Below are 20886 nucleotides of genomic sequence, written 5' to 3' on the forward strand. Positions count from 1 at the left end.
TATCTAGTTCCAGCCATCCCACCATAGGCAGGGACCCCTTCCACTAGATCAGGTTGCTAAAAGCCCCATCTAGCCTGGTCTTCAAAACTTCCAGGAGCAACCACAGCTTCTCTGGGAAACCTGATTCAGTTCCTCACCACCTTAATGGAACATTAAAAATTACTCTAATATTAATTTTCAATAAAAATGATCCTAAAAACCTACAAAAACTATACCTGCACAAGAACATAAACTATTAATCTAATTGCTGAACTTATTTTTTTTTCCCTGCAAGAGCACTCTATTTGTAAAGATGATGTCAAGTCTTAGAAGAATGTTAAAGAAACACCTAGGTTGCTTACTGATATGGTGTACACAGTTTGACAGTTACAGGATTAATTCAGGGAAGTACTTAAACATGTGCCTAACTTTAAACACTTTAAATCTCATCAACTTTAATGAAATTTAATTATATATGGGAACACTCTCAAAGAATAAGATAATTTCCTGTAAATAATTTTTTTCAGAGGGTTGGTTAAGTGAAAAAATCTTTAACTATAAAAGCTTTTTTAGTTTCCATTTGCAGTAATGTTTCTGCATAGTAAGTGGTTTTACTAGTTTTAACATAATTTTACCTGGGTTGCTTTTGGAGTAGCAATAGTGAGTGTTTATTTTATTCTTTAATGCAGATGAATGGAAAGAAGCAGTAAATACGAAGCATAGCTGGTTACTTTTATCCTTGGTGCAACCCCTTTGGCTTCTGTGTAATGTTGCTAGGGATGGATTTAATCTGCTGTTGGAAGATTATTTGTTCTGACTGCATGTGACAGCATAATTTAGTAAAAACATATTAAATATACCATTTAGGCACCACACTTCTAGCATTTTTGAGATCCATAGGAATGATGTTCAAGCACATATGGTAAATTGCTCCCTGGAATTAATGGTCTGGTTTGATTGTTGTCTACAAGATTAAAAATAAATAGGAAGTTTTTGAATGAGGAATTTCAGAGGGAAACTGTGAGAGTTGATAAGCACACTTAATGCACTGTCTAGATGGACCATTAGTTTGATCTGGCATGTCAGTTCTTATGTACCTGAGAAGAGCTTTTCTGCACACAAATGCCAAAAGGAATTTCGTTTCACGCAGAGGTTAGAACAAGTTAATTTTATTTTAAATTATTTTTATTTGTAAACATTAAAATATAGAATGATCAATTTTAGCAGAGTGCATACATCTTAAATGCATAAGCCTGATACAGTTAAGAAAACATGAATTAATTTAGCCTTCTACCTTTCTGGTGTTGTGGGAATTCAGGAGTTCCCAGAATCAAACCAACAGCTGCTGATGATTTTGAAAAATACAGACTTCAGCTATATTTGAAGTTTAGCTTATTTACTGTACTTCCATTTCAAAGTGTGTGAGTGTTCTGTTTTCAAAAGTGAGCACTTTTTGTGACCTAAGGGGCAACTACTGAACCATTCAAAAATATAATTCATGGACTTGATGATTTTGTTAAAGATCTATGAAATTCTCAGTTTTTAAAATTGGAAATATACTGAATGATGAAACATACTTATAAAGGAAGAAAGTTTAAGATTAAAGATCTTTTAAGATGTTTGAATACTCAAGGAATTTGAGAGCTGTACTGGTCATGTATTTGCCTCTTGCATGTGAATTTTAGATGTATTGCAGAGTTTGTGCAACTGCAAATTGAATTAAGCGTAAATTCACAAGAGATCCAGTATTGCACAAAGGCTAATTTTATTGCATAGCAAAATCTACTTTAGATCTAGAGGATCTAAAGATCAGTCAACAAAGAAACCAGTTGATAGGTTGATTGTGTTTGACATCTGAATAAAGCTGGACTACTATGCCTCTGCATCATTTGTTTCTTACACATTGGTTTAATTTCTTTGAAAGTTAAGATGGAGAAATGTGGACATGACAGCCCAGTCAGAGAGTGAGAAAACTAGAGAAGTTTTTTCAGAATTGGCCTGGGAGACTTTAGGGAACTGGAGATAAACAATGACAGCCAATTATTAAAAACAACAATCTGGGGATTGTTTTTCCAACTGTCTATTTTCTTGTTATTCTCATAAGATTGTTTATAAAAGGGTGTCTTGTTAATTAGCCAGTCAGGTGAAATGTATTGATAAAATGACCAATCAGGTCTGCCTGTATCGGAACAGTGTATAAAGAGCAATCCAAAGTAAGCATGGGTGCTATATATCACTCAGCCTTCTGATGACTCTGTGTCATTTCTTACTAAACAGTGACAGTGGGTTTTTTTCTTAAATTATTATAGATTTTTTTACAAAAATTTAGTCAGGGCAAGGTATGAAAGACAACAGCTATCATAAATTTGTTCTAGGATATTAATGTGTAACAAAATCACAAGGTCTCACATGTTCCTTTCCCCATTGAAGAGCTGTGACTTCTGTTCAGTCACAGCTCTTCTTAAGTCTGCAAGTTACCTTAGAAGGTAAACAAGCTACTTAATTTTTTTTTTTTTTTTTTTTTTACTTTTCCTCATGCTAAATTCCAGCTATACCCTTGGATGACTGCGACCACCTGTTCTCCCACACCTGTTTTATTTCTAAACCATATGTTGCAGTCACAGACTAGAACTGCTATATATATGATGTACTTTCTCATAAATATTTCACAGGCTTCCTAGTCTCTGTGAAAAAAATTAATTTGAAAGCATTGATTTGCTGAAAATTAGGACTGAAAATGGTTTCTCAATATTATGTCTGTTAGACAAGGAGTTTTACTGGTTGCTGAATCGTAAGAAATCCTCATAGAATTATCAGCATATTGCTATCAGATATTAACATTACCTTTTCAAAATGAACTCCACTGTGATCAATGGTAAGGAAACAGAGGATACAATAACTTTCTGTAACACAAAATGACACTGTTTGCAGTCATTTGTATGGTGATAATTTCCCTTGTGTTCCGACAAGTTTTACAATCACACGTTCAAGTCAAAAATGTCTTTAAATTACTTTATCTTAGGTAATTTGGATAGTAGGCTAAATCCTCTCTTTCCTGGTATAAATGAAACATTTTAAAATTCTTTTCAATGAGGTTATAACAATTTGTATTGAATATACAAGAATATTCCACCCATTTGTATGGACACCTATAAGTTCATAAACTTTTAAAATACTATATGCTTGGATTTTATGCTAGAGTGTACCTTTCATTCTCTTGGCTGTGAAATACTGTGAAACCTCATTCAAACTATATTCTGTCTCTTAAACGGGTCCCTGAATGGGAAAACTTACATAACCATGCAAGTTGAATGCTACTGGTAGATAATAAAGCAACTTCTCATGAAATTAGTAGGCTGTGTTTTAGATCCATTCTTTGGACTCTTAGTCTCTTCCTACAACAATGTGGATCCCCTTGCCTCCCATTGGCATATATATTCACCAGCTTGTGCTGAATTGATTTGGAAGAAAAAGAAACCCTTGTACATAAGCATGCTTTCTGAAGCCATTTGTCTGTGCTGAAGATTGAGATGGTCTTATGAAAACCCTTTATGCTTTAGTGCCTGTCATCTGCTCTAAAGGGTTTGGAAGAAGTGGAATTGCTTTCAAAATGATTTGTCATGGCATGGACTTTATGCTTCACTTTTACCCTTCATAATGAACTAGGAATGTATATTTATTACACATATGCAGGGGTAGTGAATCATCATGGGTGATGCAAAGCTGAATGTTTAATTAATGCCATGGATAAACCAGAGTAATATTATGCTCTTTACCTATTATTGTTGAAATATCAGTAGCTGCCAACATAAAAAGTCAATTATGTTTGTAATGGCTTGTACTGGTGAGAAATAAAGGCTGCTGGAGGTGGTATGCATTTCTTCTTTTTTTCTCTACTTTCTTTGCTCCTCTTGTGCTTGTCTTTTTTTTCCCCAATTTTGTTTACTATATATTCAATTCACTGATTCTTTATACAGAAGGAAAGTTGTAGTATTAGAAATAAACCACTACTTTCTTTCTTCTTCTTTCCCCCCTTCCTCTTCTTTGGGTTTCTTATGTCCCATTCATTTTCATAGTCTTTCTGGCTTGTTTTAAATGCAGTTAATAGAAGTTGCAGTGTGGGAAAATGAGACTATCAGGGAAAGCTAATGCTTCAAGCTATGACTATTGTAGCTTAAAAGAAATCTTCCTAAACACAAAGCTCAAGGAAAAAACTCCACAAATTTTCAGTGTATAAAAACTTAATTTTAGCTTGACTTGCTCATTGATTTATCAACAGTTTGGTTTATTATTCCAATATTGTTTAAGAGAATCTTATACTAAAAGTTAATATTCCTTGTGTTGTGTAGCATAGTGTCCACAGCATAAATAGAGAAATATTCATCCTGATTTAGGACAAGAATTTTGTAACTAAAAGATGTATTGGCAATAATGATTTGAACATTATTTTAGACTAAAAAAAATACTTTGAAATATTTATCTGTTGGAAGCTTCAAGGTATGAGATGGAGTAACTTTTCCTCATTTTATTTTGGTATTGTTTTCCCCTTGCCATAGGAGATGGATGGATGGATTCTAGTTTCCTGGTACCTCTGACAGTAGGGATGCAATATTAACTGAAACTACCTCATTAGCTTTACTTATCATGTGATAGATTTTTGGATGTTTAGGTCACCTCTAGGCACAAGGAGAACTGGTTTTAGCCACTCATGCCAGCACTGAATTGGTTGACTCAGAGATTCCTTTCTGCCTCTTTCTCCTTTTCCCTTTAAATCATTTCACCTGTAAATGCCTATTTTATTTTTATTTAATAAAAACCTTGGGGTTTCTTGTTATTCCACTTTAAATTTAGACCTTTTCTGCTCAGAATCATAGGAATATGGCTCAGTTCTCTGAGTTGTAATTAGTGAGTTCAGTGCAATGAAGATAAATTAATTGAAACTGATGGAACTTGGGTTATCATCCGTGGCTTTTCAATATGAATTTTTCATGTTTTATTTTTCTGTGTGATTGTCTTGATCTCTAATGCCACAGACTTGCTGAGATATTTTGATACAGCTTAGTCTTTCCATATTTCCTCCAAAGTCATGTTCTTGTGTTTTCCTCCATATGCTTAATTAAAATAGCGAAATGCCTTCCTCTAGCTACTTAGTGACATTTGGTACAATGGAAAAAAAGAGAGTAAGCCTTTTAATTGGTAGTTCCATGTATGAAAACAAGCAATTAGTTTCTGACACATAAGATATGACAGAGAAATTTATTAAAACTTAGGCTAGAGCAAAGTTATGGAATCTTGTTATGGAATGTATAGAACCAAGAGCTCAGCATCATAATCTTGGTGCCTTGTTGCCACAAAACAAGAGGCTTGAGCCATCCTTGAAATGAAACAGAGAACTTAACTCACCTAGGAAATTAAAGTGTGTTATGTAAATAAGAATGTGATGGAGCAGTGACTAAAAACCCAGACTAAGCACAAAATCTAACCTAAGAACTTACTACTCAGAATATACATGTGCAGATGTGTTTCTATTTGTCCATCCTATGCTTCAGATTGGAAAACTTTATGTATTTGACTGAACTATGCTACTAAAATTCAATCCATGCTTTGTTTTAACTCTGCCATAGGAAAAGCTCAGTAGGACTCTTATTTGGCCGCTATAAATTTTCCTCTTAAGGACTTGACTAACATGCACCTGTGTTGGGAAGGATGGATAAATATAATTATTCATAATGATACAGCCAGGATGAAAAAAATCCTCTGTACTGGCTGGACAATACCCTTAGCTACAGATAAGTCCAAAAGTCAAATGGACTGTTCTATCTCAACCCCCAAAATGTATGGTTCATCCTACACCTGTAACCCTCCCCTGAAACATCAAGTGCCTGTGACCCCATTGGCCCAAGCCTTGTTCCAGCCCACCTTGAAGCCCCCTGATAAGGGGTCTCCGAGGAGCCAGACACTCTCGTGGAACTTCCCCTCTCTTGGAACTTCCCCTCTTTTAGATCTTCCCCCTCACAGGACCTCCACCCTTTCCTAGAGCATCCTCTTGTCTCTCCCTTCCCCCATCCCCTCAAGCCTCGCCATGTGCTGTGTCTGGCAGCTCGAGGCAGGACCTTTCTCCATCCCTAATAAACCTGATATCCCAAGAGCAGCCTTCAGAGATCTCTCATCTCCATTCACCCAAACCGTCCTGGAGCGCAGTGCTCCCTACACACCTGTTCTTACTTATGTTCTCTCTTTTGAATGGGGATAATAAGCAAACTTCAGACAGAATTTGGAGGTTAAATTAAATATCAAGGTGCAACTAAACAAGGTGAAACCTGGAATGTTCCAACACTGCAAAAACTAAAAACAAAAGGAATCACATATTGATGTTTTACTCTTCAACAGTAATTAACAAGTCTTAAACCAAGGGCCTCAAGAGTGTTTGTAGAGTCATTCACCATCAACCACACAAGGTGGAGATCTGAGACTTTTTTATCTTTTTCCCCCTTTAAAAAAAAGAAAAAGAAAATACTCATTTTTAGTGACCACATCATCATCACAAGACTCAAATAGAGTTTTAAGGAAAAATAAGATATAGTATTGGTAGATAAGTATAGTTCTCTCCACACGCTTTGATTTTCCAGCTTCTAAAAGCAAAGTGTGATTATAAAGTTTCTACTGCCACGAGAGTCATCCAGAATAACTCTCCTTGAATTTAAGTGAAATAAAATGTATGTTTTTTCTTTTTCTTTTATGTTGATTTTTAGGGGAACAAGGGGAAAATGCTGTATGTCCAAGGTTTGACAGGGATTTTTTCCAATCACAGAGAAGCATACATTTATTTTGCTACTAGAATACAATTGCATTCCAGTAAATGCCAAAGTGACAAAACCCCAGGGTACTTTCCTACAGCCACATGGTTTATAGGTTAAACAGTCTCATGTTAGGTTAAATTCAAAGCTGGTGCAAGATATTCAGTGGGAAGGTTAAACAAAGGTCCTCAAAGTTATAACTGAGTCTAGTCAGTGATATAATGATTAATTAGATGTCACTCAAATAGTGATATGTCAATAACAGCTTGCTGGGCCCCAGTAACAGGTATCATTAAGTACAATTTTGTGTGAGCTCTAAACGCTCCTACTGTTACTACTTTTCTTAGTCAAGCTTAGAAACCCTTAACAATAGCAGAGCCGCTTGGCTTTTGCTCAAATTCGCACACATAACAAGATCATTCATTGTCACCAGTTCAAAGCCATCTAGAAGAGGCAGAAAAGGAGAAAGACAGAGAAGTGATGCAGCTAAGCTAATAAATGAGGCTGTCCAGGGAAGTTTGGGAATAGGCTAGCCTCAATGGTTCCTTGTGGTTTCCTTGAAGGCCTGGGGAACTTCACCTGCTACAACTCTATCTTGCCTCCTTTATGTTGTAGAAATCTTAAAAAAGCAGGAGCAATGTCCTTACAATGGAGGCAAGGTGTTGTAGGGGTATAACATTAGTCTTTGATTCTAGCCTGGAATGGCTTTTAGTTGCTTTCATTCAGTAAGATGAATGATGGACATAGAAAAGTTTCTGTGATTTCCTGTAAGTACTTCAGGCATGCTAATATAACTTATGAAATCTAATTTTATTTAATGTTCCTTATTAAATATATATTTTTGTCCAGCCAGAAGTAGGAAAGTCAAAGGCACAATTGAATTGTAACTAGATTTCTTAATTTCTGTTTGATTTTGGGGCTAGCATTGAGGAGCTGAAGCCACTTTAATTTCAGTAAGGTTTAAGTGCCTAACTGTATCTGTGAAGTGGGGTATTGGTATGTTTTCACTTTAAATATCTCAAGGAAAAAATAAGTTTCACTCTGGGATAAGAAGTAGGTTATCTCTTCATAAAACAAGTTTAGAAACCCTATACAGGTGGAGGCAGTTAAAACACAGACTCTGTAAATTCCTGAAGCTGGAAACCTAAGGCTGCAAGATCCCAAATACCCTTTCTATTAAACCATTTGTCCTGGCTTTGCAGGGGTGTAATTGTCAAACCTTGTTGAATGCAAAATTACTTTTTCTCATTGGGAGCTCAGCCTGTTCTAGTTTAGTAATTCCTACTAATTTGTTTTAAATAAGATAACTCAATCAAATATATAATTTGAATAAGAACATCTACAGATTTACACCTCTCTGTTTAACAATAGCTTTAAAGGTAGACACAAAAATGACTACATATATTCCTGCCTTTAAATGCATGTATCTGTCTTTGCAAAAATATTCCAATAATTGTTAAATGAATTAAAGATCTCCATTAGCTGTCTGTTTTGTCACACAATGTTTTCAATCATAATTTGTTCTACTGTTGTAGCTCAAGCATACACATTTTCTTTTACTTGTTCTTTAGTGCAAGTCTATACATATTACTCCAAAAGGATGGTTTTTGTGGAGAAAAAAAGCTAAGGGTATGATTAAAATTTGGCCTTTGTGGTTATCTGTACTTACCTAGAGGCTGTCTCTCAGTGCTGTAATACTTGGAGAAAATGATTTTCTGAATAAGCCTGAAACAAAATGGCTATAAAAGAAGTATAATGAAGCAGTTGCAGTACTAGCAATAGCTAGTATTCTTTTGTTATGACACTTTGCTAGTTTTTGTTCTGTCTCCCAGCATTCTAATAAAAGAATTCCAAAAATCACCAAAACAATGTACTTCTGTAAGAGTTTTTGATTTCTCTTCCTCATGACATCCTGGATTACAATGACACTGGTAATCTGAAGTAAAATGTCTGACATGGAGGGTGATATTATAATTTAAAAGATATTACAAGTCAAATAAACTCTTTACTTCAGTGTTGATCTCATGTAATCAGTTTTTCTGTCAAATAAAGTGTTCTCATATAATAATACTAGAATTCATGTCAATATCTCTGGAACCAAAAATCATGATATTTAAGATTATTCTCTAGAAATTAAATAATGCTAAAAGCTAAATATTGGATGTTGCAACTAAACACACTGCTCTACAGAATTAAGTTCCCAGGAAAACTACCTAAGAAAGTAAAAAAGTTTCTTCTGTTTTTGATAAAATTTATGATAAAAATAGGAAACTGCTGAATCTTCAGTCCTTTATTCTGGAAATTTATAAATAGCAATCCTATGTTCATACCTAAATAAGCATATATGGGATTTGGCTAACAGTTCTGACCTACCTGAACTATATAGTTTAGACCACTTTTGATTTCAATGGAAGTGTGATATTCACAGATAGTAAAAAAAACCTCCAGAAAAATTGTGAAAAGATCCTGAGTACTAAGAGTACAAGTACTTTTAGTGTCATAAGAGAGAGTGACAGGAAGAATATTGAGGAGTTTTGGTTTGTTTCTTCTCGCTTCTTAAATATTCTTTGAAGTTGCTAAGTATTTTTTCCTGCTTATTACACCATCATCTCGAGTGATTAATAGTTGTTAAGGTTCATGGAGGGAAAATATTGGATGTTAAAGGCTCCTTAATTTATCAGATAAAATCACAAGAACTAATGTCTGAATGTTAAAGTTAAATACATTCAGGTTAGAAATAAAGCGTCTTTACTATTGCCAGTAAAGAAAAAAAATTGAAATTATAGAGAGAAGTGGTGTATTCTTCGCCTCTTGGTATTTTCAGATCAGTCTTGTATGTTTATTTCTGAAAGGTATGACTCAGTCAAAGCCATTTATTACTGATGTGACTACAGGAGTAATTTGGTATATTGTTTAGCTTGAGATATGTGCAAAGGCAGACTAAATGCCTCAGTGATTCCTCTTGATCTTGAAGTATTTTATTAGACAAGTCTTTTCAAGTGGAATATAAATATTTTAAGAGTTGAGGTTTTATAGAAAACCATTTTATTTTCATTTTTGAAAGTATCAGCTTCTCCCCTGAGGCAACATTTTACCATAAACACATTGTACTGTATGTTGATAATAGTCTCTGGTTTAAGTTTTTCCCTTTAAGTTTGGCTTCTATTAACCCTATGAAAAAATACGTGGTTTGATTACATTCTATCCGCTTATAATGATCTTTAGATATTTATATTATATATTTTTCAGGATCTTTTCACCTTTTGGATTACATGAATCTGAAACAGCTCTGAACCCCAAGCTGGGAGTGCTATGGAAGGAATCCAATATAGCATGATTTGTTTGGATCACCACTTTAATGCAACTACAGAAGCACAAGGTTCACAAAATAGATGGAGAAAGCTTAAGTCTGTAGCTCAAGGCCATATAGACCATAGAGCTCCTTGAAAGGTGCCTTTTATTTCCTGAGAGCTCTCACTTAATTTTTTTGTTTATGTTTCTACTGCATAATTTTTAGGGCCTTTGGAAAAAAGGGGCAGAATTTTTTTAGAGAATCACAGGGTGGCTGAGGTTGGAAGGGACCTCTAGAGACCACCTGGTCCAAAATGCTGCTTAAAGAAGTGTCATCTGAGCAGGTTGCTCAGGAACAGGTCTGAATGGGTTTTCAATATCTCCAGGGATGGAGAATATTTGAACTCACAACTCTCAATTTTCTAAGTCCACAAGGTGAGTTGGTCAGAAATATCTCTCTGAAAAATAATAGTAGTAACATTGTTGTTTCCAGTTTTCCAAATTCTTCTGTAGGCATCCCCAGCCATGCTTGTGAAGCCACTGTGGCTCCCTGACCCCAGACACAAGTTACTCCCAGTCTGTGCACACAAGTCTGACATGATTGTGGCCACACAGACCCCCATGAAGAGTGGTGCCTGTACTGACACCCATAAATGCACACACACCCTTCACATAACCACGACTCTCACAGTCAGCCTTAACCTGTTCCTCCTCTCTGTGATCAGGAGACACAAAACTGCTCACTATCTGTTTACATGAAACTGGTTTTGTCATGTTTCCTCTATTTTTCCATGTTTGTTCCTCCCAGTTCACCTTGGTTACCCTCTCTCTCCATCTTTGGTCCTTACATTAAGTATAACATAAAAAAAAAATTTGAACATTCCCACAATTAACTTGACACATCTCTTAACAATTTTTACTCAATCCACGAATACCCTTCACCACTCTATTTTGTGATAAATCCTGTTCCCTTGAAGGCAATAATCTCCTTTTAGTCTGAAGGCTTCTAAGAGAGAGTTTCTGCTGCTGACTCATCTCAGTGGGATTCACACCAGGGACAATAATTTTCTCTTGATAGCTTTAGAGACAGCTGATTCAGTGTGCTCTAATTTTCGCTGATTAGGTTTTCACTGATTGTGTTACTATGGGTCTTCCACTCATGACTGTTCCTTAGATCCTTGCTGGGTCTGTCTTTTCAATTTACTTATCCTTTCATCACAGACTCTACAGACAGCTAGCTCTTAAATGAAGCAAATGCAGAACTTTTAAAGAACTAAAAGAAATTTTCAGGTTTTTCTCTCAACAGCTTGCTTTACCTATTTGAGGAAGAAGTTACCCAGTTTGGAAACTGAAATAATAATGTATCCTTAGCTTTTCATGCAAACCATAGGAAGGACAGTATAGGGAGTTCAGCTGCTTTCAGGTTTTCTCTAATCTGTACCAGAGAAGCAACATCTAATATTAAATTCATGTCTCTGTGTTCAGTAATGCTGGATTTATGCACTCAATTCCCTGATGGTCTCAAGTTGATCAGATAGAGCACAGTTGCATTTGTGTTCACAAAGACCACCTCATAGTGCCTTATGCAGGCTTTCTGCAGCAGTGGAATGGCTGATATGTGATCTGGAATAATGTCTATATGGAAAAAAAGTTAGCTTTTCAAAATTTTTCAGTCCTTTGAACAGACAAAGTGAATTTTTCAAAGCTTTGTCTCGTACAACTGACTTATTTTACTCCCATCTTTGGTACCTTTATACTTAATATCAGATTGACTCTTTCATGGAACCGTAGTGCAAGCTGTAGCTCTGGAGAGTGAAAGTATGTGGGTATAAGAAGTAGCTGCTCTTAGGGAGTGTGAGAAACTATAAAAACTGGAATATTAAAAGTAAGAAATTTTAATTTTAAGAGAAAAAAACGCACCTCACCGTCTTTCCATCAATTCTCAGGAAAAGTTTTCCTCGATCTCTCACTCAATATTTAGTGCCACATGGGCTGCAGATAAATAATTCCTTCATTTCAAAGTAATAGGATGCTAAGCAGGACTTATAAAGGTGGTTTATGTTGCTCTTTAACCATTGAGTTGCTTCTTACTCTTTTTGGTTAAACACATGTCAACAAATTTATTGATTAATTAATCATTATGTCATTAATCATTAATTTCTAGTGCTCTTCATGATAATGGCTCCTTAAACTGGATGCATTTATTCATTATGGGTTGTGGCTTCTGAAATGCCCCCTCTTTGACTTTTATATTTGACATTCGTAAAAAATGACACAAGGTTACTACTTATCCTGGACCTTCTACTTGGAAAATATAGTAACCTGAGGTAATTAATTTTAGTTGCTATCTGTTAATAATGAAAATATTCATAAGTAAGTTTCAGTGGTTGAGTGGCTGAAATTAGCAAAATTTTTAAAGTTAGAAGATGCTGATTAAGGGATAATAGGATGCCTCTTCATTCCTTGCTCTTTTGAAATTCATCTAATTTCACAGACTTCAGACCCATTGCAATTGCTCTTGGATAGTTTGATGTTTTGTGAAATTAGTAGTTAGATCACAGGACTGAAACACATATAGGGATCTTCAGTGTCTATGAAACTTGTGTCCTAATTGTTGTGTTACACTGTGATGCTAATATATTTTGCTCACCAGTTTAGCAGAGTTTAAGGTATTGAAAAATGACTTATCTTCACTTCTATTATATAATATAAACTGCTTCAATATGATGAAATTTGAAGGATCCCTTTAGTGTTTCAAATCATTCTCTTTGTTAAGCAAGCAAGTACCTTATAGATGCTCGATGTAAAGTCTTCATTAAAAGGATAAGCTGTGATAGCATATATGCTCATAGTTAAAGGAAAAAGACTTTGTAGTTGGTGTAGCACATGCATTAAAAAGTCCATACAAGTTAAAAGAAAGTGATTATGGTTTTAAAGCCTAGGCAACTTTAATTTGTTTCCTTATTATCACCATTAAGAGTGTGCACTACTGTTTTTATGGGGAGGCAGACCCCTGTTTTCTCTAAAGCCTTTCCCTGGTCTGATGTATGTAGCAGAATACTGTGTATATTCTTAATATTAGAAAAATACTGCAGGAAAAAAGGCCACTTTCTCAGTCATGCCTTTCAGAAATGAATTCTTTCTTTGCTTCAGAACTCCTATGAGATCCTGTAAAAGGTATCTCCAAAGACTCATAACTCAGTCATGTGAATGAGGTTCACTGAGGATTCTGAAGCTGCATTCCTGGCATAAAGACATTTGGTTACCTGTTATCAGCATCACCAGCACGTTGGTACACTAGGTGAAAGTATGGTTTCACTTTATCTACTGTGTGCATCCTCTGTGTTTCTGTTCTGCAACTAAGTTTTGCAATTCAAAGAAGTCTTCTGAATTTTTTTTCAACAGATTTTATCACTGTTGCCCCTCTTGAACTGCATGGAACATCCTTAAAGTTTATTTACAAAGCATCTTTATTGGATGCTTGTTGCAGATGGGAAACTGAAGGTCGTGTCTCCTTTGTACTTAACCTTTTGTGACTCTTGGCAAATTAACACTTGAAGGAGAGCCCTATTTTAGCTGATTGATTTGTCCTTTTCTTGTGTTATCTTTGTGTGGCTTTGAGACTTCTTTTCCTGCTTGGGTAAAAAAGCCCTCACTTTGATGGTAGTCAAAAATTATCTATTTACTGGCTGGTGTTACAATGCAGTATAGACCAGGAAATATTATAAAGTTATAACAGAAAAACTTTAAAACATCCTTAACAAAATTAGGAAAACTTGCAAATGTCTTACATTTTGAATCAGAAGGCCTATTAGCTGCCCAATGTGGGAACATTTTAGCAGATCTGAATGTCTGCAGTAGCTATAGTAAAACATAGTTCTGAAATGACTGACACCTGATTTGCATATCTTATGAAGATTCCTCCAACTAGTTCATGGTAAAAACTAATTGAGTTTTTCCAAGGCTTCACATTTTTGGCTATTTCATGAAAAGTCCAGGTTAAAACAACCCTACTTAAGGATGTGGAAACTTAAGAGTCATAAGTGGCAAATGTTTGGAAATTTTCATTTTGGTGAGTTTGTATGTGAAAAGGTGATTAGAGTTATCAGAAAGAAACTCCAGGCAGTACAGAGACAGTTTTTCAGAAAAAAACCCTAAAATTTATGATAGGACTTTGTACCAAAATTACTAAGAGATTTATAAGTTATAGGATCACTTTTCCACTATTATATAAATTACAAAAAAATAAAACAGCCTCATATTAAAGGAATGAGTATTTCTAAATTTAATTATTCGTATTAAAATGAAAAGGAAGTATGCAATTCTTTTTGAGTGTATTGTATAGCTGTTATTAAAGTATTATTTTTAAAGGATTATTACATACCTTGTCTGATGTGCTCATTTCTCTTATAGAACTGTAGCTGATGACTGAAGTACTAAATTTGTTGTCATTGAGGAAAAAAAATTCAAAGAAAGCATAATGTTCTTCTGCAGGGAGCATGAAGAAGTCTAGCTGTCTGTGTTACCATAACATATTTTTATGAATTTATTTGTGTGGAATTAATAAATAGATTTTTATTTAAAGTGCATCTCAACAGAAATAATGGTCTACTAAAAAAAAGTTTAACAGTTAAACAATTAGCATTATAATAAAATTATTTATAATTATACTATCCTCATACTTTTGAAAGAAATTTGTTCTTATCAAATTTTATTTATTTTCAAAATTACCATTATAATTTTTTAAATAACCTTTTAGAAATTTTTTATTACAATTTGAACAAAGGAACAGAGCTAAACTATTCATATTTGAATGGCTAGCAACTATATTCTCCACTGATACATAAATACCTATTTTTTCCTCTCTAAAATGAAATTTGAACATATAAATACCAGAAATGAATGACTGCAAATATTCAAGCTTATAGTACTTGTGCACAGGGCAAGTACTACGAGTAGTTTATTGGATTCTTCTGCCAATAACAGACATATATCTCATATCATGCTATACAATTAATTTGTAATCCTTTTTTATAATTGGTCACTTTTCAACATGGACATTGCTAAAATTGCAGCTCCAAGTAATTCTGGTAGTCTGATAGTCCCTCCTGTCTGCCCTGGGTACAGGAGAATGATAACATTCTGCTGTTTGACCTCTGCATCTATCAGGGATGCACAGGACAGTGCTACTGCATGCTGGCATACCAACAGAAGGGACACAGTAGTAAAAAGTGCCCTTACACTATTGTTTGGAGTGCTGTAAAGCTTTCAGTGAACTGTTTTAAGTCAGTGCAAAAGGCAGCTACTGAAATTTGGAAGTGACATCATCTTGTCTGTGCATTGTACATTTTTTGTTCCTCCTCCAATCTATTTAAAAACAGCAGGGATTTTGGCTTGTAGCTATGGGTTCTCAGCTGGCTCCCCTTGGAGCAGGCATTTCCCTGATATACTTACTGGCTTCCTTTCTAATTTTTGTATGTGTAGCCATATACACATAAAGATTGTATGTAAATGTTTGCAGGGTTCTGCTGGGGTTGCCTGGTCCTGTTTCAGCCTTTCAAATCCTTTGCAGTGGTGATACCCTGAAGGATGGCAGCATAATAAGCATGCAGATATTTGAGTCAGACTCCCTCTCTGAAAGATGGGTTATGACAATTACTGTAGGAAAGGAGGTTGCCAGAGCAGCCTTGCTGATAAGATTAGTGGGGGTGCTGATACTGGCTATGTTAGCATTACACACCCTCACAGGGTCTGTTATAGTAACACTGCAATTCACTTTTACACAGAAAAGCATGAAAAGAAATAAAACCAGCTGATTAGTCTATTTCTCTATTTATATACTTCACCTCATATTTAATGGTAAGAATATTAAAGAAACATAAAAAATGCTTTATCTAGGAAACAGTTGATATATATTTGTCAAGTCCTCACGTCCAAATTACAAACCAAAGGATGCTTTTAGTTTCTATGTGACACACAAACTATAGATTTCAAAGCTTACCACTGTTGCAAGGCTGTAAAAGAGGCAAGTTTGTACTGAGAGTAAAATATATCTTATAGAGGTGGTGGTCATGTCAGGTTTTGATCTCTTTGTATGCCAAGAGCTTTCTCAGTCTGAGACACTTAGACATCTATTTACCACTAACTCCAAGTGATATTCAGGGCCAATTAGGAGCCCTGACCAACGTGTGTACAGAGCATGCTGAAACCATGGCAATGAGTTTCACACAGAACATGATGTGATGTCTGCTTTTTAGTGTCAGATATCCTTTTCTAAGCTTTAAGTTAGAAATCAAAATTCCCTAGATGCTCACAGATCTGGATGTAAATGGATAGAGTCCTTTAGGCTTCATTCTCAAAGTGGTCAAATGTGGTACAAGTTGTGTTATTCTTACAGTTCCAAAAATTAAAGGAAATTATGTCTTGCAGCTGCATATGTGAAGAGTCCTTATTCTTAGTAAAGCCTTTATCTTGTGCTATACATCCCACAAAATAATCTATGAGCTTCACCCACAATTAACTTAATGTGTTGTCAAATTCATAAATTTTGAAGAAAGTTTCAGTGAAGAAAGTGTCTCTCAAGTTTCCAGAGCTCTTCTAGAAGTGACTTTGCATAAATAAGGTTAAAACAAAAATAGACTTTCATTGTTCTAGTAGAACAGCCCAAAAACCCCAAAATTCTGGTTAAGAATTTTTGTCAAAAGACTAGCAGTAGCATTCATATTGATGTTATGAAAATTTCCCTAATCACTTTAGTTTAAACTACCAACTCCACATGAAACAACTTGATTTGATGTGCAGCCAATATTATTGCAAATTGTCATAACAGCTGACTTAAAATGAATGAAACCCAAGCCAGAGTTGTCTTACCAGACTGAGTAAGCCTGATGCACAAAATCAATTCAAAATGAGAGTTCCACAGGTCAAGACATATCTAAACATGAGCAAAAACTGACTGGCAAAATAGGCTAATTTTTAATGTACATGATTTTGGCAAAATAATTATCTAGAGAATCGAGTTTTAACCCAAATTTTTATTGCTCAAGCTTTGGGGATTAAGTGCAGGCAAACTAGCATTACTGGAATCTTCAGTCTTATAAGTAATAAAATATCACAAACACAGCATTCTGGGAAGGAAAGACCACCTTTTGCATGAGGTTTTTCTTTGTGCTGTCCCAATTCAATTTACTGTTTACTGTTGCTTAATTTTAGGAAACTTCATTCTGAAAAAAAGTTAATTTTGAAATCCTTTGTGTCTATAGGCATATTAACTGTTAGTACAGATGCTAGGGTTATTTTTTTTTCCCTTTTCTTTGATACAGTAGTGCTGAAATTGTCTTCCTTTCTGGAAAGAAAGTTAATCCTTTGTGTGAAACAACAATAGCAAATAGAAAGACAGGTAATTATCTCCAAAAACATGAACTGATTTGTTTGAAACTGAACATCTATGGACTAAGCTATATCAAATTTAGACAGTGCTTCTAAAAATTGTGGATGTATAGTAAATCACTAGCCTGAGGGCACACAAAGCCTGAAAGAACAAAAGCAATGTCCCATTTTACCTGTAACAATCTGCTATAAATGATTTTGTGAGTTGCAGCAGTATTTTGGATTGCAGGAAGAATAAGTAGTGCTTGGCATACCTTATGTGCAGTGCAGAATTCTTTATCAGTTGCTTTAATAGGAAAGAAGGTAATCCTTTGTGAAAAGACTCTCACTTGGGAAAGTGAAATGGTTAAAAATGTTACAAAGTGGATGATTATTCTTAATTTTTGGATTACTGTAATGTGGCAGCTCTGTTATCTAGCAAATCCATATGCAAAAGACAACTGACCAGAATATTAAATATAACCTCTAACTAGATAAGAGAAGCCCTCAGCTCTGTAGATGTTTTTTTTTTTTTTTACAACTACTAGAGCTAAAACAGATCTTAATTAGTGAACAAAAAGATTTCTCAGGGTTTTCTGGAGAATTGTAATAGAATGTGAATTCAAAGAGGATTAAGCTCAAATTCTGCAAATGGTTTTAGGAGTAAGAACAACATATCCTGAAATTTCACCTTCTCCTAAATTTAGCTGTCTGTGTGAACTAGGAATTCACAGCTTCAAATTGGATGAAGGCACACTATCTTTGGGGTGCCGAGAAACTATTGGCATTTTTCCTCTAATGTATGGTGCAAAGCAGCAGGGAGCAGCTGGCCAGGGCAGAGGGCAGAGGGCAGAGGTGGTGTGTGCCCAGAACCTCCCCAGATGGAGGAGCCCCACTCTGCTGTCGCCTTGCAAAGGGCTGAGCTCGCAGGCATAAAGCTATGGCGATACCAGCTGGGGGACAGACTCTCCACCTTGGGCATTAGTCACTAGGCACAGCAGAGAAACAGGATCTAGTGCAAATCTTGGAATGCAGCTTCTTTGTATTCTGACTGAAGGTTTTCTTCTCTGTATTTGCAGAAATCCTGAATCATCCTCTGCAACACATCACTGCATTTGCACAAGGACGCTGGCTGGACCCAACAGGCTGGTGGGCTGAAACACTTTTGGCTGCAGAGAAGGGATTAAACTTGGACTCCATTAAGTGACTGTAGCTGGAAGATATGACTTTGGGCTGAATGGCTTTAAGTAGTTTACAGGAGACCTTGTGGTAGTGATAAACCTTGTGTAGTCATTTCTATTCTAAGGTTTAAAACTGGAGGCATGTTAAACAGATGCCAAGAAGAAGAGAAAATTAATCTTTAGCTATTGATTAAAGTTTCTGCAGACCTGAAAAGAACTGTAAAAGTAAATAAATGTTTTTTATTAAACCTTTGTCCTGTTAAATGACAGGAATCTACATTCAGCTAGCATAGTGTGATTTACTCTTATGGTAACAAGAAAACTTCAGGCAGAAACTAATTTTCCGCATCCACTGAACCTGCATTCATGTGAAAAAATCTAATGATTGTAATAGAACTACCTGTAGGAGTAAATTTTATTGTATAGTATGAAATGTCCAAGGTTTAACATATGCAATGTAATATTCAGGTGCGATGGAATACCAGCTTATCCTATGAGATGTTGTCTGCCTTCTCAGTAGTTACACTGGAGCTTGCAAAGAATGCAAGTTTTTGTAGTTTTCAACCTCTGTGTGCTCAGTTCACAAAAGAACTAAAGGCTACAACTCTTCTGTAGTTTTTGAAGTAGTGCCAAGTACATTCAGATGTGCATTAAGGAAATTTGAATACAGTTTTAAAATATTTGCTTTACTATTTGGTTAAAAAGAAGTGAGCTTGGATTCCTCTCCCCCCCACCCCCCAACCCTGATCCCCCAGGATTCTACCTCTAGCTATGTAGAGATATCTGTTATACTTTGCATGAAGTTACTTAGTGCTTACTTGATCACTTTCTATAGTTCTGCTGTGACGGCAGTAATCTTCAGTATGGAGGAAGTCTTTATTGCTATTTTCCATGCATTTACATCCTAAGGCAGCAGCTTTATTGATTTCATCAGACTTGAATGTTAATGCTGACTGTAAGCCAAATCCTGCCTGTCTCACGTGCATACTGTTTTAGAGAACTTTATGGATGTAACAGAATTTGGCCCTTTCTAGTTTTAAAACTTTTGCAATGTTATACATCTATTTATTTATCTTTGTTGTATTTCAAATATGCATGATATTGACTCAGGTGACTATACCAAATACAGGGTCATTGCTGTACAAATTAGATGGGGATAACTCAGACAGTAGACTTCTCTCTTGAAAGCCAGCCATTTTTGCCTTGGCTTTATATGCACTTCCTATATGAGACATTGAAAGTGCCACAGAATAAAATATGTAACTGGTGTAATGTTTAACAATTATTTGTGTAACACAATATTTATGCATCTTTATAATTATTTTTATATTATCTGTAAGAGGAATTTGTATGCAGAAAGCATTTTTGCTAACCATATGCTCTGTGCACTTGCTGAAGCCAGGTATGGTTAGTGTTGCTGAATCTCCTATCCTGTTAGAGGTGAACATGCATTCCTAGTGAGCATATGCATTCACAGATCATGTTTTTATATTTAGACATGTCCAGCTACACAGATCAAAATATAACACTCAGCACCGAAAAAATCCCAGCACAGGTGACCTCATCCTCTTTTCCCTCTTGCTTGATAAGGATGAAGGTGCATTAATGGGAAAAAATATACATTTGCAAGGTGGGTCCCTCCATCAGCAAGGCTCAGACACTCGGTCTGTGCAATAGCTTCCTCTGGATCCCAGACTCTCTAGTTTCTGGCAGTTGAGTACACAACTTCCAAGGCTGGTACCAGTCCCCAGGTCCTCCCTCTGCACACACAGATGCAGAGACACACAGATACCTGCACTGTGGATCCCTTCAGTAGCCAGTCTTAGACACTCAGTCTCCCCAGTCACTGGTTTGTGCATCAGATTATTACACGCACAAACTGTCTTCTTCTCTCTCTCAGCTGGTCTCTGGACCCCGTTGTCTCTAGTAATCAGCCTTGACCACTGGGTCCCTCCAGTAGCTGTCTCCTCCCAGAGCTACACACTCAGGTGCACCCCAAACTTGAGTCCACTCCTACACCTGTCTGACTTGTTCAGCCTGGCATTCGCTGGGGTTTGCATGGTGACACACAATCACTCACAGTGTGTGCACTCTGCAATGTGTCTGCAATTACTGGCACCACAGACACATAGTCCCTTTGACCCACATTCTGACTCTAGCTGCTAGCACTCAGGTCCTCCCCACCCCAAGAACACACAGGTCCCTCACCAAGGTGAAGAAGTAGAAAAGGGATTAAATAAGACAGGGGTGATGGTTACAGGCCATGGCCA

The 20886-nt window shown here is 35.9% G+C and overlaps 1 long non-coding RNA gene across 1 annotated transcript in view; it reads left to right on the forward strand.

Annotated features, from left to right (window-relative positions):
* The window catches only part of LOC110484011 (uncharacterized), a 110327-nt gene extending 90429 nt beyond the window's left edge, over positions 1–19898 (forward strand). Inside the window, exon 3 of the long non-coding RNA XR_002467677.2 lies at positions 18515–19898. This is a non-coding gene — a long non-coding RNA (uncharacterized LOC110484011). The remainder of the gene's footprint in view (positions 1–18514) is intronic.
* The last annotated feature ends 988 nt before the right edge of the window (positions 19899–20886 follow it).

Source organism: Lonchura striata, chromosome 4 (genome assembly GCF_046129695.1).
Source record: "Lonchura striata isolate bLonStr1 chromosome 4, bLonStr1.mat, whole genome shotgun sequence".
NCBI classification, from domain to species: Eukaryota; Metazoa; Chordata; class Aves; order Passeriformes; family Estrildidae; genus Lonchura; species Lonchura striata.